At 39.7% G+C, this 15,680-nt stretch overlaps 1 protein-coding gene across 2 annotated transcripts in view; it reads left to right on the top strand.

The window, feature by feature from the left end:
* Positions 1-15,680, top strand: part of KDM7A (lysine demethylase 7A) — a 77,282-nt gene that overhangs the window by 12,301 nt on the left and 49,301 nt on the right. Inside the window, exon 1 of one of the 2 annotated variants that reach the window (XM_072777423.1) lies at positions 2,040-2,190. The exons of the other annotated variant lie outside the window; for it this stretch is intronic. The gene's annotated coding sequence lies outside the window, so the exon portion shown is untranslated. Of the gene's footprint in view, positions 1-2,039; positions 2,191-15,680 lie in introns of those variants that run through there. 2 annotated transcript variants of the gene reach the window in all.

Below are 15,680 nucleotides of genomic sequence, written 5' to 3'. Positions count from 1 at the left end.
GTAAAACACTTTGAGAATGTTTTGTGAAAAAGTGGAGAACTTATCTTCTGTAATTTAGAAGTCTAGTTTTCCTTGAGCACAAAACACACAAATTTCAGACCTCTGGTATTGACTCCTGTTTATCAGTTAGTAATCATAACAGTCTGACATCATGTGCGGTTAAATTACGACATTGTTCAAGCTGGGAGATACCATTGTAGATAATTCAGTGTTTTTTTTAATGTGCAAAAGCTTTAATGTCAGATAAGCGGTCACTGTTTGACAAAGAAATTGGAATGATGTCCACTCTGGTTCTTTTGATTTATGTAGTGTCTTATGGATACTTTATATTAATAAATATATTAAAAAAAAAAAAACGAAGATTAAACAGTCCTGGGGATCTGCCTGGAGATCCTGGGGATATTCTCACTGTTCAAGAACTCCACAGACTGAAAAAAACAAAACAAAACAAAACAAAACAAAACAAAAAAAAAACCACCCCACTGTGAACTAAAGTCAGAACAATGATTCAGTTGGATAGAGTCCTAAAGCGGTTTAGTGAGTAACAAAGTATGGGACACAAGGTACCCTGGAAGCAGCGGCTTTCTGGCCACTTCCCATCTGTGATGTCAGAGACTCTCTGGGGTGACCACATTAGAGCCTTCTCCCCCAGAGACTGCTTTGTGGGGTCATGGGTTTTTCCTCTTCTCTGTGAACTCCCGCAATGCCTCACCTATCACACACACTACACTGGAGACATGTGGTCCCTCCTTTTTACTTTTCCGCTTTTTGAAGGAATCTTGGGGTATAAATAGTTTTATCTGCAGATTAGAGGAATTTAAGTCTTTTTACTTAATTTAACTTGTCACGGGTCTGAGTCATATTTCTCTCTTACATTCCTTCTATTTCAGTACTTTTTTTAAAGCTAATTTCTGTGTGCCTCGTTCCTTGAATCATTTTCTTTACTTTTTTGCTAGCCTGTCCTTATTTTCTGTGTATCAAAGGATCAGATCCCATGGTTACTGGAGAGCAGAGTCTCTTCTGTTTGATTCAGGTAATTCTTTCCTTAGACCTGCTTTTCCATCCATCCAAATGCCAGGTAGTCAGTGCTGGACTCTGCTCCCTAATTTTTTTGTTCTTGCCTCTCTCTGGGCAACCAGCTGGAGGTAGGGGAGATCAGAGCCCCTGAGGTGAAACTTTTTTCTCAGTGTCCTCATTCCATGAACCCCTTGTTGGAATTGATTCTCCGGAGCCTTTTGTATATGTCTTTCTCTTGGCATCACCTTGTTGGGGCTGCCCATCTCTTCAGGAGTGTGACCCTACCCAGGGAACTTACTCACTTCCTGCCAGTTGCAGAGTGCTTGTTTGCAGCCTTACTCCTGGCCCCAGGCCTCCTGCATGGGTCATTCACCAGTTCCAGTGCTCTGAGCAGTTCTTTTGTCTCTTTGGACAGAGCATAGGAAGACTGAGACACAAACTTCTGAGGACTTTAAGATCAAGTGATGTTAGGATGTGGGTGACCCTTTCTAGCTCTTCCTCTCCACCACATCAGTGGTTTTTTGTTTCCTCACCACCATCATGGTTTCTAATATATCTCTGTAATGCAATATTTATTTAGCATTTTTCTTTAAAACAACTTTGAATGGATTTTGTTTTTTTTTTAATTTAATTTTGTCCTGAATAAAGGTTATCTGTTAAATCACATGTTTGCGATACTCACATATTTTAATAATTGTGAGAAAAACTGCATTTATTGAGATAAAGAGTCTTTATCATATAAAATGCGTACATGTGAGATGTCAGAAGGCTGGTGGTGATTGATGAAAGGATAGTAACAGACACAGGGAAGAATACACGTTTCTTTCTTTGAGGGAAGTAAGGGATAGAACTAAACCAAATGAGAATGGCTTTATACAGCAGGAAGCCCAGTGGCAGGACAAATTGTCCTGGCCTTCAGTTCTCATACACGTGTCTTGTTGCCAGTACAGTGCCATCTGGGATCTGGATCGCATCAGGTTCAGTGATGGGTGGTGCTGGGGTGCTCGGCTGGCGTTCCTTCCTGTTTCATTGGTGACTGTGCCTGCCCAGCAAGTGTGTGGAACTGCTCTCAACCTTAGCTTATTCTGCACGATGAGGGGACTCGAAGATCACTTTCTCAGATGTATCATCCTCCTAGCGGGCTTTAAGCCTTCTTGACTCCTCTTCCTCCAGGTATGCATAACTCTGTGCTCTGGGAGACCTTGAGCTAGATCAGTAAAAAGTAATTAGAGGGTATATACACACCCTGTGAAAAGGAATCCCTAAATGAGTACAGGTAGCCTATCTGTTTTGCAAAATAGCATGTATTCTTGAAATAAAGGATATTATTTTCTTTTTAGTACTTTTTAGTCTAATCATTGTTTTTGAAGTGTCAGTGCTGCACATCTTGCATTCAGCCATTTATATGTGAGATACAGTTGCCAAAGTTTGCTGTAGTTTGCAGAGATCAGATCTATTTTCAGAGTTAGAAAGTTTCTGGAAATGTAGCTTCAGAAAGAAAAGGAAACTGGCAAGTCATTGGGAATTATCTTTAGATATATTAGAACCCATTCCCTTTTGTTTATTCAGGTACATGGCTTCAATAATTGCACCCTTGCCCCCCATAATTTTTTTTCTCATTAGCAAATAGTATATAACCTTCATTAAAAAAAAAAAAAGAAAACATCCTTGTTCTGACATTCCCCCTTCATCTGCAGTCCCATTTCTTTACTCTCTTTATAGCAAAATTCATCAAAAGAAGTGTCCACGTGTACTGTCTCCAGTTTTGTTTTTGTTCTGTCTCTCTTTTAAGATTTTATCTATCTGGGAGAGAGTGAGAGAGGACAAGCAGGGGGAACAGCAGGCAGAGGGAGAGGGAGAAGCAGGCTCCCCGCCGAGCAGGGAGCCTCATGCAGGGCTGGATCCCAGGACCCTGGGATCATGACCTGAGTGGAAGGCAGGCGCTTAAAATACTGAGCCACCCAGGTGCCCCTCTATCTCTTTTTTTCTAATTAAGGTCCATTCTCTCTGAACCCAGTTGGACGGACTTTCATCTTTACTACCGAGTGGTAGCAGTAGCAGTCTTGGAGTACCAGGGAGTTCCCCTTTGCGGCTTCTGGGGGAATCCCTCTGCTGGTTTTTCTCCAGCTTCACTTCTTCCCTTCTCGCTCCTCATTGCAGTCCCTTCTTATCGCCCTGATCTTTTAACGTGGGAGGACTGCAGGGTTAGTCCTCAGTAGTTCTCTTTTTCTAGCATTTATCTGATCCCATGACTTCAGCTGTCATCTGTATGTGGATGATTCCTAAATTTTTATCTCCTTCAGAGACTCTCTCCTGAGCTCTCCTCTTGAATAGGTAATTGCCAAATTTATGTCTCTGCTCGAATGAGCAGTAGTCATCCTGTCGTCTAGCGCGTCCACAGCGGAAGCCAGAGCTCTCCTCCCTGGCAGCCGCGCTCTTCCCCCTGCAGTCGTCCCTGCCCTGGTTATGGCAGCTCCTCCAAGGCCAGAATCTTCAGCGCCATCCTTATTTCTTCTCTTAGAATCTACATTAAGTTCTTCAGCAAAATCTTGTTGGCTTACCTTTGTAATCTCATCCCTTCACATCCCTCCCCTTGTATCAATTGAGATTATTGCAGGAGCTTTCTCACTGCTCGCCCTCCTGCTAGCACGGAAACCAGAGTGACACTTTAAAACTGTGAGTTAAGTCTGGTGCCTCTTGGGTAGGAAGCCCTGCAGAGAGTCCCATCTCACCCAGAGTAAAAGCCTTCCTGTGGCCCCTAAGGACCTGCAGGTCGTCCGTGCACTCTGATGTCACCTCCCCTGCTTCCCCCCACCCTGCCACCCCACCCCCATGCTTCAGCTGCACCAGCCTGCTTTCTGTTTCCTACACAGTGGTCAGGCTTGCCTTAGGGCCCTTGCATTTGCTTTTACTTTGCTTAGAGCCACTTTCCTCTGATACCCCAGGGCCTGTTCCCGCACTTCTCTAGGTTTTCTCAGCCAGGCCTTCCCTAACTGATAGAAAATAGAAAATCCCTTAGCCTCTGGGACACTTCTTCCTCTGTAGCACTTGTTATTATCAGACATCTATGGTATAGCTACTTGTTTGTTTTTCTGTCTCTTCCAGATAAAGTGTAAGCTTCAAGAGTGTAGACATTTGGTTTTTTGGTTTTGTCACTCTTATATTTCAGGGGTCCTGATAGTGCTTGAATGAGTGAATGGCTGAGTCATAGAAGGCATTTTGGGTTCGTTTACAGTACGAAGTTTATCCCTTGAAGGAAGGAAGATGGTGTTAAGTGTGTCTTTTACCCACATACAGTGTTATGGCTGCTAAATAATAAACCAGTGTTACAGCTGGTACCTCCACCTGCTCATATTTCTTTTTCCTGCTCTCACCCCCCACATTGGACATTGCCCTCTAGGGGTCTCTTTGCGACCTAATCTCTTGTACCCTATCCTTGCTTCTTTTGTTTTCTTCTCTCATTCTCAAAGTCACCTCCCCCCTTCTATATGCTCCCTTTCCTCATCCCCCTTGTTACACACATGCACGCAGATACATAAATGTAATTTAGTGTAGCACTTTCCTCTTAAGCACAAGTCTCTGGAAATTCCCTAGTCATCACTATGATTTCTTCCTTCATTTAAAAATAGTTCCTGAAGTGCTACTTTTCTCTGTGGAACTTTGCTTAAGATAAGATATTTTAATTCCTTTTGTCTAAAAGATTGCCCTCTTTCCATCTGCTCCATGTCTTCGTTCTTCTACACGACGGTCCAGGCTCATAAGCGATTCATGGTAGCTCAGCCCAGAGCTGAGACTGCTCTTGGTAGTGGAACAAAATTTGTCTTGAAAATTCATCATTTTTATGTACATCTCTGGAACTGATATATAACATGTCACTAGGAATGGTTATTTTTCCTTCCGGAGAATGGCTGAGGTCCAGTGATGGTTCTTCCCCCTTACACAATTGCGGATTTCCTCATCAAATTGGACAACTTTAATTTTTGTTCAGGAAATTAATGTTAAATATTGTTTACTAATTAATATTACATGTTACTATTATTTACTTAATCCATACCTGTTTACCCTTATTAACCTCATGATACGTATTTTATGTATATACTTGTTCGGTGTTTATCCCAGAGACAGTGGAGAAGTAATAATGGAGAAGGGTGAACACAATGAGTATTTCTTTTTCATAATGAGTATTAAGATGAGCATATGTAGTGTACAAAGAATGAACAGGTTAAGTAGGTATGCACAGTAGTTTGGCTAGACTGGAATTTTACCTATGTAGCAGGCTCTATAGGAGCACCTCCCTTTTCCTCCTGGCTTCTCTGTTTCTTTTCTTTTTTTGTTTTCTTTTTTAAGGATTTTGTTTATTTACTTGAGAGAGCGCGTGTGTGCGAGCATGCATGCATGAGCGGGGGAAGGGCAGAGGGAGAGGGAGAAGCAGGCTTCCCTTTGAGCACGGAGCCAACGTGCGGCTCTCTGGGACCATGACCTGAGCCAGGCAGCCGCTTAACCAACAGAGCCATCCAGGCGCCCCTCCCTCTCTATTTCTGCCATCCAGGTGCCCCTCCCTCTCTATTTCTATCTGTCTCTATCTCTTGTGGACTTGTTGCTGAAAGCACTTGAGACTTGGCCTGAGGACTTTGTCCAGCTGTAGGAGCTCAGCACCTTGTATTTGAAGCAGGCTGGAGGTGCTGGGAAGGTAATGCCCCTAGGATAGCCATCAACCATTGTCTTTTGGGAAACTGGATAAATAACCTAGCTTCTTCTTCCCTTGGGTCGGACCATGCCCCTTCTCCATAGTCTTCCAGATGTCCCCAAAGGGGTAAATGCTCATTAGGGTACATATGCATTATGGCTTCTTTCTGTCTCACTTTTACACTTCTCTACTAGTGCTACCAGGGATCACTTGCCATGTGAGCATCTGCACTCAGATTTGTGTATCAGGATCTGCTTCTTGGAGACTTCCACCCTAAAGCAGTAGAAAATTATTAATGAGAAGAAGGATCATAAGTGAGAGATACTGGGTTTGAAAGTAGAATGTGGATTCCCTTTATGAAATAGCAGATTTTTTACGTGATGGTCATATATGCATATTAATGACTATAATAAGTGTGCATTCATTTTCTTGTATCTGCGTAGATGCAATCCCTGTAGGTGCACCAGGGACATTACTTGCAGAGTAGACTATGGAGGCTGCTTACTTACCTACCTCACTGAATAGTTTTCTGGTCCTGCTACCTGGAAAAGATATCGTGCCCTAAGTTTATATATGATATGATTTTACTCTGGAACTGTTTGCTGCTGTTTTATTTCTCCCCTTCTTTATTCTTTTCGAATCCCTTCTTTTTCAAAATGCTAGAAACATTCTATGTACTGGAAGTAACCTTTAGCATGGGTACAATTGGGATGAAGTGTTAACATTTTACAGATTAATTAGCATACAAAAAATAGCAATCACGTTGCCATCTTTGAGGAATGATGCGGTCTGCTGGAATAAAATTTTCCTATAACTGAAGATTTTCCTTGTGAAATGTGGTTGAATGTCCTCAGAAAAGTTGCTCAGGAGATATACTTCCTCTTATGTCAGTTATTTGTAGAAGGATATTGGTGGATATATTACGCTTTCACAGAGAATATTGCACTATTTAATTTTGATGACTAAGTGCCGTGCACCTTAGTTTGCTGTAGGTATGGGCTGCTGGCCTGTGTCGGACTGTGTGTGTACTAAATTGCCTCAGACCAGAGGTATTTATTGGTAGTGTTTCATCTCCTTCCTTGCTGTACTTTCTTGCTGTCTCTTACATACTGCTTCTAATTTTCTGTGTTTTCTTAACTGGAGAGAAACTTAAGATTTCAGTGGGGAAACAGACAACAGGTCTTCTTAAATTACTTGCTCTGTCATTTTGATACATTTGTGTGACAGGATGAGCCTAGTCAGGAATGGAGTCAAGCTATGCAAAAGGGATTTAGCAGGTGTCATTTAAATAGATCTGGCAGGCAAGGTTAGAATTTTTAAAGTAAGAGTGCTTGTGAAGCTGGATAGTTGCTTTGACTTCTTATTACCCTGGGACAGAAGCTCTGCATGGTGAATAAGGGTAGTCGTGGCACATAGGTAATTTTACCCAGAAGACCCTCAGGTGGCTAGGCTAGTGAGATGGTGTGTCTTGATTCTTATGCGGTCTTATTTGACTGGAATTGTTGTGTGAGTAACCTTACCTCCTGTGGGACAGTTTAAGAAATGGTCTTTTGGAGAATGCTCTTCAGGCAGTCCTCACTTAGCATGGTTCCGATATGCACAGATTTCAGTTACCATGTAAAGGAAAATTGTTTCTCTGCTTAAAACACTTCTAATACCAAATGTGTGGATTTTCCACACTAAGCAATTACCCAGTTGTCTGCAGATGCCAGCTGGGTGTCTTATAATTTAATTCAATTCTCACACTAACCACCTGGAGTTAGTGCAGAACTCACTTAAGGTTTGGTCCTGAAGGGCTTAGTCCCACAAGACTGTCTCCCTATGTCAGACACCAGTCACAAATAGTGGGTTCCTAGGTAACCTATGCTTCTGTTCGAACCTTTCAGGTTTGATAATTTGCTCTAATGGCTTACAGAACCCAAGGAAACAGTATTATCAGTTTATTATAAAGGATATCATAAAGGTTTCAAATGAATAGCCACATGAAAAGGTACTTAGGGTAAGATCCAGAAGAGTCCCACATGCAGGAGATTCTGTCCTGTTGGGGTTTGGGATGTGCCACTCTTCTGGCACCTGAATGCACTCACCAACCCCAAAGGGCTCCAGACCCATTCATTTTTATAGAGGTTCCATTATGTAGGCATGACTGAACCGTTGGCTCTTAGTGATTAATTCAGTTCCTGGTACTTATCCTGGCCTCCTCTGCAGTTGGGAGTGGGGCTAAAAGTTACAACCCTGTGGTCCCATGGTTGGCTCCTTTGACAACCAGTCCCCATCTTGAAGCCCTCCATTAGCATAAACTCAGGCTCCATAGAAAGCGGCTTGTTATGAATAACAAAAGGCTTTACTTTCACCCTTATCAGGAAATTAACAGGGGTTTTCTGCACTCTGCTAGGAACTAGGGACAAAGACCAAATACATATTTCTTCTTCTATCAAGACAGCACTAGTTAAATAGCACTAGTTCCCCAATAACATAATTCAAATTTTAGTGACCACGATATGTTAACTGCATAAAGCACAAACATTGCTACCAGCTCTCCCATACGTGGTCAACGAATCTGTTTGTAAATAACCAGGTGTGCATCTGTTCTTCAGTTCATACACAGACAGGAAAGCATGTTGTTGTGCTGCTTCATTGTCTCTCAGTGATAAACCCACATGACACATCGCAAAACCGGGTTATCAAAAGAGGAAGTGCTAATAAAGGTGAAAGTGCAGCAGAAACAAAAAGTGATGGTTCTGGAAGTGTAATTTAAATTGTGCATAAATGGAATAATAAATAACTGATAGAAGGAATGTTAACACTGATGCCATTTGAGAGACTTAAGATACACAGCCAGAGAAACTTAGTCAAGGCAAATTTTATGTTTTAAATTACCCTACTTGTATGTTTTGAAATAGAATGGTCCAGTCTTTTACTGTTGAGCTTTTCTAGACAACTCAGGACTACCCATTCCCCCCACCCCCCTTTTTTAGGATTTATTTTGTTTGTTTGAGCAGGGGGAAAAGGGAGAGAGAATCCTCAAGCCAACTCCCTGCTTAGCACAGAGCCCTACAGGGGCCTGATCTCAGGACCTGGGATCATGACCTGAGCTGCAATCAAGAGCCAGATCCTCAATTGACTGAGCCACCCAGGTGCCCCCATTTCACTTTTGATGGATACTTCTGATTTTTAATTGAAGTTCTCCCAGATCTTCTGGGTAATATATGGAATTCCATGTAGGGATATTTCTTCTGAATTATGTCAAGCTTTCCATGGTCCAAAGCCCTATTCCAGTTCATACATCCATCACTGAAAATGAAGAAGCTTACTAAGGATGTTAGTGGTCCCCCTCAGAATGCTACTTTAGACTCTGTCACAAGAAGTTCTCTAATAGTAATCTTTTCTCTTGGCTTAGGGTAGAATGTGGTCTCTGCTGTTAGATGCTGGCACTGAAGACTTTACAGGAGGAGAAGGGTTATGAAGGGAATAGATGTGTTTGCATTGACTCCTGTTTTTTGTAGCTGACTTATCACTAAGTGTCTTCAATGTAAAAGTTTATGACTTGCTGTTATCTTTTATCCTAGGGTGTGATCTCTTAGTCCTGAATATATTAAATCTTCTGTAAGTGTCATTAGACCCTAGGAATATAGCTTTCCTTTTCCCATATTCACAGTGGGAAATAGGACTGTCAACTGGCTTGAAATGTTTCTGATGGCTGTTGGTTCATCTTTAAAAATCTACTTCTATTTATAATTTATTTAATCTGTTCTTTAAATAGATACTCTATTTGGGAAATCAAAATAGGGACACTTAGGAGCTACATGAAAGGAAAACAAAATAAGTGGTCATAATATAAAAATCTGTAACAAATAGGGACCCTTTCCGTACAATGGGATTATACCTGTGACTGAACCTAAATAGGAATACTGCATTCTTTTGCATTGCCATAAACTATGGACATTTCAAAATAAGATCTCAAAAGAAAAATTCATCAATTATTTATTTTTTTCTCCCTCACATCCATTTTTTTTACCCCTATATTTGCAAAATTCATATTTAAACAGGCTTCAGGATAGTAGCCCAAACTAATGCCTCCTAGATGTGCTTGGAATTCCTGCTTTGTGTCCATCAGTAAATATTTCGTGAGCATCTCTTATGTAACCAACTTCAGGTAATTCTGTGGAGGATAGGAAATTCTGAATTATTAAATATTACTCATGTCTTTAAGGAACTTAGAGTCTGGTTGGAATCACAGAGTTCTCATAGGAAACAACTGAGAGTAAGGTATTGTGCTGGCCTCTGTGCCCAAATACCATTTCTTTGCTGAGCTGGCCGCAAAAGAATTACCTGGGGAACTTGTTAAAAATAAAGATTATTGGGTCCCACCCATTAACTTCTCCCTGTAGATCTGAGGTGGGGCTCAATAATGTGTTTTTCTTTTTAGAAATAAGCAATGCATAGGACAAAAGATACAGAAGGTTTTATGGTAAAAAGCAATTCTCCCTCTCCATTCTGCATCCATTCCCGGTTTCTTTCCCTGAGGCACCACTTTCACTAATTTTTTGTGTATTGTTCCAGACTTACGGTCAGCATGGGTTTGCAAACATGCACACGTTCTTGGTTGGGGGTGGGGGCATGTTATACAGACTGTTCTGCACCTGGCTTTCCAGCATATCTTAAAGATCTTTATCTTTTCTTACGGAGCTTCCTCATTCTTTTGAAAAGCTGCTTCCTAGCAGCTTATAAAAGCTCTACAGGGGCTTCTGTTGCACAGCCGGGTTTGGGAGCCACAAATAGTCTAAATGTTAAAAGAGTTCAGAAAAAGTTTTCTTGAAATGTTAATACTTTAAAGTCTTGCAATTCATAGCAAGGAACTAGACTCAGCAAACATTTCATGTACTTCTAGATTCAGGTTGCTTTAGAGCAAATTTTACATAATGATTCTTGTTATGGTTAATAGGTAAAATTTATCAGTCAAAAATACATTAAGGCAGAAGCACATACTAATATGCATACTGATAACATACTTTTAAATTTCTTCCTTTGGTGACTTAAGAACATTGTGGGGCAAACCTCTGTGAAATTGCTACTGTTTATCCTTTATCAACATGGCAAGTATTTTCTCCCCTAAGATAATTTAGAGGGTTCTTAAATTTTCACATAATATTCATTTTGGGGCCAGCATTTGTTTGCTGTTTCACTGGTAAAGATAGAAATATAATCTATCTCCATGAAATAGCATATCCTCTGGGCATCGTTTGCATTACAGTTCCCCTTAGTCTCTACAGACGTACCTCATATGGAGCCAGACAGGTAGAAAGTAGGGTGCCAAAGAGAAGTGAGAGTATTAGCTTAAGAGGTTGAATGGCTGGTGGAATGACCACAGGATAGTGAAAGACAAATATGTTTAGCTCTTTGGGTATTTCAGAAATTTAAAGCACCTTTCCTTACTTTAGAACATTGTAATAGAAAATATTGCCTTCATGAGAGAACAGTTTATTTGTGCTTATTTGTAAAGATCCATTTAATCCATTTACCATATTTACATTGCCTACTCTGTACTTAGATGTCACACAGTGACAAGCAGAAGGGTGTTTTTTGCACTCAAGAAGCAAACAGTGTTGGGATGCCTGCGTGGCTCAGGGCCTGATCCCAGGGTTTGGGGATTGAGTCCTGAATTGGGCTCCTCCTGCAGGGAGCCTGCTTCTTCCTCTGCCTGGGTCTCTGTCCACCGCCCCCCATAAATAAATTAAAATCTTAAAGTGTAATGTATCAGCATTTAAAATGTATTTGTGTGTGTATTTCACAAATTTACCACCTTGAAACAAGTTTTATTAGAAGACTTGTTAACAGAAAGTTTGAATTTTAAGTGGCGAGGTACATTTTGTACCAGTGAGCACACCTTTTGGTTCTTCAACCCCCTATTTTTCTCTCATGTTCTTTGTTCAATTCCTTGGTAACATACGTGTTTCTGTCAGCTGGTCAGAAATAAATTGGGCAACCCTGAAACAGTAGGAAGCATAAGCCAGCTGTTTGAGGTGGAAAAATTGTCTAATTTTCTGATTTTATGAACTGAAGGAATTTGGTTCAGAGTATGCGCTTTACGCAAAACCCTCATTAAAATTGGTTAAGCACATAATATGCCAATAAATAGCCTTAATGTGTGAAAAATAGAATCTTCACAAAAGTTGAAATATGCCACACTCAAAAGCACTTAATTTTATGAAAATAGCTTTATATGTCAGCAAGTCCATATAAGCAAGTCCACAGAAGTTGGACTTTTTCAGAACCACAGAGTTAATTTTATTAATTACCAATTTGATTTTCCTATATGCAAATTATAAATTTTTACTTTAGCTGATATTTGGTAATAAAGTATCATAGGGCTAACACACCCCACAAAACGTAATTTAAAAGTAGAAATGCCTATTGGCATCCTTTTACTTTCAGTAGGAACATGAGCCTATTAAGCTAATACTGGTTAGCAAAATAAGGTTTCTGGGTCAGCAAAACCAATGTTCTGTTTCATTCTAAGCATTTTATGTGTGTTAATTTTATTAACTTTTTGAGGGAGACAAATACCATTATCTCCATCTTTACAGATAAGACAAAAAACAGTTAAGTTGCCCAAACTGACACAACTACTAAGTAGAGTAGGCTGGATTCCAACATAGGCAGACTTGACTCCAGAGAACTCAACCATCAAAATTAATAAAAAATTGAAAACATTTTAAAAAAATTGAAAACAGAGGATCCCTGGGTGGCTCAGCGGTTTAGCGCCTGCCTTCTGATCATGTTAGTGTGGGGCTTTGGAGGTTGCAGTAAGCAGTTTGATGCTTTGGGTAAGAAGGTCGACTTTTGATACCCAGGCAGAACTTTTGTAAGGAATGAAAATTTTAAATGAATAAATTTCATTACTATAGCCTTCTATCATCCAAGGAAGGATGAAAAATCTACTAATTCTTATGTTGAAAGATCTTTTGCTTTTTACCATTTGTTGCCTTTAGTTCTTGTACCAAATTCTTAAAAAAATTTAAGCTGAATGAACTTTAAAAATAAAAGTAGCTTTACCACAATGTATTGCTTTTCAAATAGATTTTCTGCACAGCTAATAATCAGTAGAAATTTACTGGGATCATGATGTGGGCACACTGTACTTGGTACTGAGAGAAGTCTTGAGCTCAGTTCAGGAAAAAGTATATAAAATAGCTCAATATCAATATGTAGAAATGTATATCAATAAAATGTCAAGGACTTTCTGTGGGTGATCCAGTGAAGTTTCACCAAGGATTTGGAATTTGAGTTGGGCTTTGAAGACTCTAGGTAGTGTGGATTGCTTGGTGAAGAATGGGGAGAGAATTTGAAGCCAGAGGAATATCTAATGAAGTCCACAGGACAGTAAGATCTTAAAGAATTTGGCCACCCACTCTTCCAACAACAAGAGTAGAGAATATAAATGGGAGCATTATCCAAGAGGAAAAAAGAGAATGTTTGGCAGATCCTACGGAATTCTGGTTAGTCATTAATTCAATTCTGTTCTTGTCAAGTGTCCAAAAAAAAAAAAAAAAAAAAAAAGCCAGCTAAGCAACAATTTCAGAAGATTAAGACAATAGAAAGTGCTAAAGTTGTCACTGTCCCACTCACCAAATGGCAGTGGGGCTGTTCTTCTACAGATGGAAGCTATTCAGCAAAGGTCAGATTGTCACCCCTGTAGAAAACCACCTCCAACACAGAAAAGTACACGCACTGGTCTAATAAACATTGAACATTTTGTTATTAGGAAAGAGTAGGGTGATTTGTATATGAAGGAAAGTTTTATAAGAGAAATAAAGGTAGTAAGAGAGACTAACGGGTTGAAAGTGATTCTTATAAAATTTGCTTTCAGAATTTTGCATTTTTTGTGTCCTACTATATTTGCTTTTAACATACCTGTTAAAGTTATAGTAATTCTAGAATTCTTTTAATATAGGGTGAGGGGTGGGACAAGTTATTTATTCTTCCCTCTGGGAGAGAAACTGAAATATATTTAGTAGTTCCTTTTGGTGCCCTTCAAAGATCTGAAATAAACTTCTTGGCTTAGGAATATTTAATTTTTAAGTTCAATTTTACTTTCTAAAATTATCTTTTATATGATTAAAGTTTTTAATATTTACTAATTTATCAATTTACTGTTGTAAAAAATTGGTATACTGAATTTACTATTAAATTCAGAAATTTTATTATTTTTAATTAATTAATTTTAAAAGATTTTATTTATTTATTCATGAGAGACTTAGAGAGAGAGAGATAGAGACATAGGCAGAGAGAGAAGCAGGCTCCCTGCAGGGAGCCTGATGTGGGACTTGATCCTGAGACTCCAGGATCAAGCCCTGGACTGAAGGCAGGTGCTCAACTGCTGAAGCCACCAAGCATCCCTAAAGTCAGAAATTTTAAAATAAATATTGTTAAAATGTTTATACTTGTCAAAGCCTGAAGACATCACTGGCATTTTAGTATAAGAGGGGACATTGTTTGCAGGGGTGGGGGAGTAAAGAGTAGACGCTGGGGAGAGGAACCAGGGACCTTTGAGGATTATTAGCTAAGTTTTGCCCAAAGTGTCCTGAATTAATTCGAATGTTCCTATCTTCTCTTTTCTTCCCTAAGCCTTGTGGAAGTCACCTTTCTTTATATATCTTAGATATTGATAGATGAGTTTATGTTACATACTGGTTTAGATTTTCCAGGACGCATCTATCGTTGCTTTCTTACTTAATTTAGCCATCACTTTTTAAGAGTAAGGAATGTGACCATAGTTAAGTTACGATGAAACAAATCTGAGTTTCTGGAAGTGTCCAGTTGGCTCTGTGGCTTTGGGTTTGTGTTCTGGTTGAAGTGCAGCCCCTACTACTCACACTTAATGAACCAAGAGAGGTTTGGTTTGGAGCTCTCATTGAATAAAGATTGCTCTCACACATCTCACTCTTCTCATGACCTTTTGCTCCATCTTAGCCTGCTTTTATTACACTTATAACTTATCACTGTTAAGGAATATACTACATTGGATATTTCATATTCTGCACATTCCACTATTTGAGCATAATTCCCTTACAGATCACTGGCTTAAGGCCTCCACTGAGTCTGTGATAGGAACACCTTGAGACCTCCCCCAACATTTATTTACCTTTTACCTTCCTCTGTCTTCATGCCCCTTCATCCAGCAGCTTGAATTGCCGGAACCATCATTATATTAACTTCCTTGTAAATATCCACAACTCTCTTTCTAGTCTTTGTCCACAAAACCCCAATTCTGGACAGACCCAGCCTCTTCCCTTGGGCCTGTGTTGAGCATTGCTGAAAAAAATACCACACAACTGTGCAGAAGTGATTTCATTTGGAATTTCTGATCACAGACCACAGGTGGACTGTCAACCTTGCCTGGCAATATTTCAGTGTTTCTTGATCTTTTATTCTTCAGATCAATGAGTTTATACTTTTTTTCCTAGCTCCTCACACCTCACACCTTTCTTTTCTCACACTTTGTATACTCAGCTGATTTTCTCACAGCAGACTAAGCTGAGAAAACAAGAACTTCCAGGCTATAGTGTGATGTCCAATTTATCAATTTTTCCTCTTTGTTCCTGTGTTTTTGTGGTTGGATACCAATTTAAGGCCATGAAGATTTACTCCTCTGCTTTATTTTAAGGGTTTTATAGTTTTAGTTTTTATATTTAGATATATGATCCATTTGAGTTAATTTTTGTATATGTGTATGGTGGAGGTCCAGATGCAGTCTTTTGTATGTCTATATGCCTGAGGATATTTGTTGAAAAGACTGTTCTTTACCAATTGAATAGTCTTGGCATTGCCAAAAATCAGTTGATGCTAAACATGGGGGTTTATTTCTGGGTTCTCAATTCTGTTGCATCCTGTATGTCTCTTCTTATGCTAGCACCACACAGTCTTGATTACTGTAGTTTGTATATAAGTTTTGAAATTTGGAAGTTTGGATCCT

This window comes from Canis lupus, chromosome 15 (genome assembly GCF_048164855.1).
Source record: "Canis lupus baileyi chromosome 15, mCanLup2.hap1, whole genome shotgun sequence".
Taxonomy (NCBI): Eukaryota; Metazoa; Chordata; class Mammalia; order Carnivora; family Canidae; genus Canis; species Canis lupus.
The sequence above is the reverse complement of the archived record's forward strand: the minus strand, read 5'-3'. Positions and strand labels throughout refer to the sequence as shown.